Raw genomic sequence first — 7,662 nt, 5'->3', positions numbered from 1 at the left:
CCCAAATCCTTCATATCAAAGGCCTCATGCAACTTGGCCTTTAATGCACCTAGCTCATAAGTATTCTTGCTAGCCAATAGCATATCATCCACATATAGTGCCAGGATTATCAGGCTATTATCCTTAGCCCTTTTATTGTAGAGGTAGTGATCAATTTCACTACTCCTAAAACCCTGGGACCAAATGAAAGCATCAGACTTCTGATACCATTCTCTAGGCACTTGCTTAAGACCATAGAGACTCTTCTTCAGCTTGCAAACTAAATGCTCTTTGCCCTTTTCTTCAAAGCCTTCCGGCTGCACCATGTAAATTTCCTCATGCAGATCCCCATGCAAGAAAGCTGTCTTGACATCCATCTGCATAAGCTCCATATCCTCTACTGCCACTAGTCCAAGCATGCATCTAAGTGTGGTCATCTTCACGACCGGAGAGAATATCTCATCAAATTCCACACCCCTTCTCTTGCTTGAGTCTTTAGTGACCAAACGGGCCTTGTACCTAGGCACATCATCACTTGTGACCTTCATCTTGTAGACCCATTTCCATGGCAATGCTTTCTTTCCATGTGGCAAAGAAACCAAGTCCCAAGTCTTATTCTTCATAAGTGAACTCATCTCTAATTGCATAGCATACTCCCACTTGCGTTAATCCTCGCGCATCATAGCCTCTCTATAGCAAGAAGGCTCCTCGCAATCAGTAAGCATCACATAGTCTACCCCTGGAACAAACCTATCAGGCAGTCTAGACACTCTAGATAGTCTTCTCAAGGGCATTTTAGCTTGCTGTCCCACCTGAATATCAACCACATTTGGCTCATCATTTCCACCAATAGATGATCCATCATCTACCCTGATTGTATACCTGTGACAATACTTGGTGGTACCATTTCTTGCACATTTGGTGCATGGACAGCTTGCTGTCTATCAACATATGCAGGTGGATTCACATCTTGGAAAGTGATTCTCCTCATTTCAACATCCCTTATATGCATCTTCTTCTCATTGAAGACTACATCATGGCTGCGTATGATCTTCTTTGCTTCTGGATCCCAGAGACGATAGCCCATCTCTCCACTTTCACCATAACCCAAAAAGATGCATTTCCTAGACTTAGGATCTAGCTTCTTTCGAAGCCCTTTTGGCACATGTGCATATGCCTCACACCCAAATATACGCAAATGAGAGTAAGAGGGCTTCTTGCCACTCCATGCCTCTTTAGGAATACCACCACCCAAACTCTTACTAGGTGATCTATTGATCACATGCACTGCAATCTTCATTGCCTCAGCCCAAAAACCACCAGAAAGACTTACATTGGAAAGCATGCATTGCAACCTTTCTTGAATGGTATGATTTATCTTTTCTGCAGCTGGATTTTGCTTTGGAGTATGAGGGGATGTGAGCTCCCTCTTAATCCCACGTGTATCACAGAAATGCCGAAAGTCATGAGAGATACTCTCCACCATTTTCAGTTCGTAGGCATTTAAGTATTATACCTGACTAATTCTCAACCAAAGCCAGCCATTTCTAAAATACCTGGAACACATCACTCTTCCGAGCTATGGCATAAGCCCACACTTTCCTAGTTGCATCATCAATGAATGTTACATAGTATTCAGCCCCACCTAATGATCGTGTAGGCATGGGACCACATATGTCTGAATACACCAAATCAAGCTTTTCAAACTATTTCTTTCCCCTTCTTTAATGGGCTGATTTAGTCTACTTCCCATAGAGACAGTGCTCACAAAATTCAAAATCAGAGAAACTCAAATGCGGTACATAACCCAAATGGCATAAGAGTTTCATCCCATTTTGGCTCATATCGCCCAACGGGCAATGCCATAAAGAAGTGCTTGGCTGCTCGGTTATTGCAACAACATGATCAAATATGCCTAATACATGTAAGGGATACAAAGTCCCACACTTGGCACCCCTGGCCAAAAGCATAGAGCCCTTCTGAATTTTCCAACTCTGAAAGCCAAAAGTGATGTGAAAACCAGCATCATCTAGCTGACCCACTGAAATAAGACTCTTGGTCAACTTAGGCACATGTCTCACATGTTTCAAAACAAATGCAAACCCATTTGCAAAAGAAAACTTTATGTCACCTGCTCTCACTATGTCACATGCATAATCATTTCCAAGATGCACACAACCTGTCTTTCCACTGTCATAAGTGGAGAACCATTCCTTGCAACAAAATCAAAGTCAACATCAGCATCAGCATCAGCAACATCAAAATCAGCAAAGATGAAATCATTCCAACCAAGGAAGATTCCAAGGACGAGGGAATGCATCCACCAATGTGTCAAACATCCAGTGCAACTACTATCATTTGGACACTATGAAAGAGATTGCCACAAGAAGCAGTACGACCAAGGCGGTGAATCCAGTAGCAATCAAGGGAATTTTTGAGGTAGAGGAAATCATCGTGGTGGACATTCTAGTCACAGTCATTTTGCAAATGAACATGGGAATATATTTCTTGCAAATGAGGAAATGCATCAGAGTGATACAGTGTACCTAGACACTAATTTCAATCCCAAAGAGGATTACAGCTATCAAGTCGACCAAGTAGAACAGGATCCTTGGTATATCGATAGCGGTGCATCATCTCACATGACAAATCATTAGGAATGGTTAACAGAAATGAAGCCATTAGAAGGATAGAAGAATGTCATCTACACAACAAACAATACACTGAATCGAGTTCAAGGGACAGGTGTTATCCCTATGAACAATTTCACTGGTACGAAAGGATTAGTGAAAGATGTGCTCTATGTTTCGAAGCTCAGCAAGAACCTCTTATCAGTACGTCAAATGACAAAACACAATTATCGAGTCATCTTTGACAGTGATGAATGCACTATTAGAGATAAATCCAAAAGATTTCAGCAGCTAGTAGCAAAAGGCATCAAGGAAGGACACTTATACAAAATGCTAGCTATAGTACCAGATAAGCATGCCATGTCAGCTCAACCGCAATAGATGCCACTATCTGCAAAATGGCACAAGAGATATGGTCATGTCAACTTCAAGTACTTGTTAGATCTCAGGAATCAAAATATGGCAATTGGGATTCTGAAGCTACAGTTTCTTGGAAAAGTTTGTGAAGCATGCTGCTTCGAAGCAATTTAGGTGGAAACCACCAATTATGCTCTTATGACTACCATCATGGCTATAGAAGAGCCAGTGTACTTCGAAGATGTAGTAGACAAGCCAGAATGGCAAACTACTATGAATGAAGAAATGGATGCTTTGTATAAGAATAATACTTGGGAATTATGCGACCTTCCACTAGGAATGAAGGCCATGCAAACAAATGGGTATACAAACTGAAGTACAATCCAGATGGCAGTATTCAAAAAAGCCAAACTAGTTACAAAAGGATTTGGACAACAATATGGTCAGGACTATGATGAGACTTATGCTCCAGTAGCAAAGATGGATTCCATATGGTTCTTGATATCCCTAGCGACACTCAATAGATGGAATGTGTACTAGCTTGATGTCAAGAATGCATTTCTCAATGGTTATCTAGATGAGGAAGTCTACATGCAACAACCAGCACGTTATGTTGAACCATGAAAGGAGAATAAGGTTTGCCATCTCAAGAAAAGTCTCTACGGCTTAAAGCAAGCACCCAGAAGTTGGTACAGTAGAAGCTGATCTGGGATACATGAAATCCAATGCAGATCATACTCTCTACTGCAAAGTTCAAGGGAAAGACATTACTATTGGACTTTTGTACGTAGATGATTTGATTGTGACAGGAAGCAAGGATAGCTTCATCTAAACCTTATTTCTTTAAAGGAGATGCATAAAAGTGGAATGATTGCAGGCCTACCAGAAATTATAGATCTGCCCGATGTATGTGAAGCTTGCATGATGGGCAAGCAGCATCGGCAGCCCTTTCCTAAAGAGGCTAGCAGGGCAAAGGCTCCTCTAGAGCTCGTTCACACGGACATCTGCAGAAAAATGTAGACGGAAGCTTTGGGTGGTTCCTACTACTTCATGACGCTAATCAATGACTACAGTAGAAGGATATGAATTTACTTCTTGAAGACTAAAGATGAGGCTTTTAGTAAGTTCAAAGAATGGCATGTAATGGTCGAGAAAGAAATGGGGAGGAAGGTGAAAAAGTTGAGATTAGACAGAGGTGGTGAGTTCACATCAAGTGAATTCGAAAGTTACTACAAAAGTCACGAGATCAAGAGGCAGAAACCCCCACCACATACATTACAGCAAAATGGAGTAGCAAAGTGCAAGATGCGCATCATCTGTGAAATGGGCAGGAGTATGATGAAAGGGAAAGATTTGCCAAAGGCTTTCTGGGCTGAAGCATGTAACACAGCAGTTTACATTCTGAATTGTAGCTACACGAAGGCTGTGAACGAGATGACTCCACTGCAGGCCTTTTCTGGTAAGAAACCTTAAGCTGCACATTTCAGAGTTTTTGGATGTGACTGTTTTGTGCATGTCCCTGATGCTAACAGGACCAAATGGGAACCGAAGAGCAGGAAGTGTATTTTCTTGGGCTACAGTGAAGAGGCGAAGGGTTATTGTCTCTATAATCCTGTTACGAAGAAGATAATAGTAAGTTGCGATGTGGTCTTCTTAGAACAACCGCATCAATTGGAGGAGGATGCTTCCTTCCCAGACAACCAGGACCAAGATATCTATACAGTACAACCACCAACAGCAAACCGAACTCCCCCAATGGTGCTTGGGAGGATTCAAGATAAAGAAGAGGAAGAAGAGCTTGATAAAGAAGAGGAAGAAGAGCTTGCAAAACCACAATGGAAACGACCATCCTTGAAGTGGGTAAAGCACCTTTTGGACAGTAGAGAACCTACAGCCATTGAGGAGAAACCATCAGAACACCTTCGGTCCAAGAGATAAGAGGAGCAACGAAGGGTGTAGGAGCACTTGGTCAACTATGCTTTGATGACAGGGGTGATCTGTGCTGAAGAACGCAAGTGTCTTGAAGAGGCACAGGGTGATGATAGGTGGATGGAGGCTATGCAGTCAGAGTATGGCTCCATAATGAAGAACAACACTTGGGACCTTGTGGATCAACCACCAAAATGCAAGGTAATCAGCACCAAGTGGGTGTACAAGACCAAGTACAAGTCCGACGGCATGTTGGATAAGTACAAGGCTCTCGGATCATAGCAAAAGGATTCGCACAGGTACATGGTTTTGATTATCAGGATACTTTTGCTCCCACAGCTCGACCAACCACAATTCATAGTGTTTTGGCTTTAGCAGCACATGAAAGTTGGCTTGTGTTTTAGCTGGATGTAAAATCCGCCTTTTTGAATGGAGATCTCAAGGAGGAGGTATACATGGAACAACCACGAGGTTTTGTGATCCTCAGTTCAGAAGGTAAAGTCTATAAACTGAAGAAGGCACTTTACGGGCTAAAATAGGCCCCATGAGTGTGGTACCAGCAGATTGATGCCTACTTTCTGCAAAACAGGTTCAGGAGGAGCCCATCTGAAGCAAATTTGTATATCTTTAGAGAAGGAGGTAGGTGTATGATCGTGATCCTTTATGTGGACGACCTTGTCATAATAGGGAACCATGAAGAGAAGATCTCGCAGACAAAGCATTTGCTAGGAAGAGAGTTTGAAATGACAGACCTCGGACTAATGCATTTCTATTAGGGGATTGAAGTTTGGCAAGAGCCAAAATAGATCTTCATCTCATAGCTGAAGTATGCTGGAGAGATACTGAAGGCATTTGGCATGGCTGAGTGCAAGACAGTTGGCACCCCTATGGAGGTTGATGTGAAGCTCTCAAATGAGGATTCATCACCACTGGAGGACGAAGCAAAGTACAGAAGGCTTGTAAGCAATTTGATTTACTTGTGCAACATGTGGCTGGACATCAATTTTGCGACTGGTGTACTAAGCAAGTTTTCCAATAAGCCCTAGGAGAACCATTGGAGGGTAGGGATGCAAGTGCTGAAATAAAGGCACATTTGATTATGGCATCACCTATACCAAGGGCAACATCTTGACCCGGATTCTGTGACTCGGATTGGGGGCACAAGACGTAGACAGCAGGAGATTAGTGACAGGTTACTATTTTTCACTAGGATCTGGAGCTGTGTCATGGGTCAGCAAGAAGCAACCCATAGTTGCTTTTTCTTCTACCGAGGCTAAGTACAAATCAGCATGTTTTGCTTCTTGTGAGGCAATGTGGTTGAGGAGGATTTTAGGGGACATGGGTGCAGTGCAGAACAAGCCTATGCAGTTATCATGTGACAATCAGAGTTCCATGGCAATTGCAAAGAACCCTGTGTTCCACGCTCGCACAAAACACATTGAGATTCAATGTCACTTTGTACATGAGCTCATCATGGATGGAGAGGTCGACTTGATGTACTGTTTGACTACAAAGAATGCTGCAGACATCTTCATGAAGGCTCTTGGAAGAGACTTGCTGGAGAGGCATTTTCATCGACTTGGCATTGGGCCGAAAAAGTAAGTTCACTTGCGGGTGGACATTGAGGGGGGTTGTTAGATATCAATGCTCCACTCTTATGTAACTACATAGGAACTAGCTAACTCTACTTGTAAGCTCCCCATATGAGGAGAAGGCATTTAAGTAGATGCCAACTAGGCTACATGCAAGTGCAGGAAGGCATCCCATGACTGACCGCACTGAGGGTAGATGGAGCATTTCTCAGGGCAGCCCTCTCAGGTTGTGGGGCCCGTTTGGAGCCCCAGATGATCCTAGATGGCTCTGGGCCGAACGGCAACTGTAGGTTAGTTGCTCTATTTTGTGCCACAGTTCTATCGTGTGGTCAGTGGCCTATTTCAGGACTGACCCCCAGTCAGCCGTATTGGGCGGATTGGGTCAGTTACCCAATTGGGTCTAGCTAACTACGACTGGTGGCTATATAAGAGCAAGCCCGTGAAGCCCATGATCATCACTGGCTACAGCAACTGTGATTCCTTAGCATCCAGCCTTGGTCCTCTACTGTTTCTAGCATGCCATCGAAGCTTCTCACTCAGGAGTGCGTGGCTGGCCATCCATTGTATCAGTTTACAATAATCAAATTTTTGATTCTCCATACTATCTGCTTTTCTCTCTTGCATACGAGATCCTGTTATCTGTTGAGCACAGACGTTGTATTGTTTTCTTACAACTCATGCATAAGCATAATCATATGCTTTCTCTCTTTTCCTCTAGACTTTCCCCTCTCTTTTCTTCTTTTCCCCTCTCTTTTTTCTTCTCTTCCTCTCTTTCATCCTCTTCCTTCTTTTCTTTTCCCCTCTCTTATATCCTCTCTCTCTTTCATCTTCTTTTCTCTCTTTTCATAAGCATATGCATTCATGTATGCCTTTGCTTGTATGCTTATGCATGAGCATATGCTCATGCATAAGCATAATCATATGCTTTCTCTCTTTTCCTCTAGACTTTCCTCTCTTTTTTTACCTCTCTTTTCTACTTTTCCCCTCTCTTTTTTCTTCTCTCTTCCTCTCTTTCATCCTCTTCCTTCTCTTCTTTTCCCCTCTCTTTTCATCCTCTCTTTCATCCTCTTTTCTCTCTTTTCATAAGCATATGCATTTGCTATGCTTATGCATGATCCCCTCTCTTTTTTCCTCTCTGTTTTTCTTTTCCCCTCTCATTTTTCTTCTCTCTTCCT

Source organism: Dipteris shenzhenensis, chromosome 32, assembly GCF_047967505.1.
Source record: "Dipteris shenzhenensis isolate YYH24624 ecotype China chromosome 32, Dip_SZ_1.0, whole genome shotgun sequence".
NCBI lineage: Eukaryota > Viridiplantae > Streptophyta > Polypodiopsida > Gleicheniales > Dipteridaceae > Dipteris > Dipteris shenzhenensis.
The sequence above is the reverse complement of the archived record's forward strand: the minus strand, read 5'-3'. Positions refer to the sequence as shown.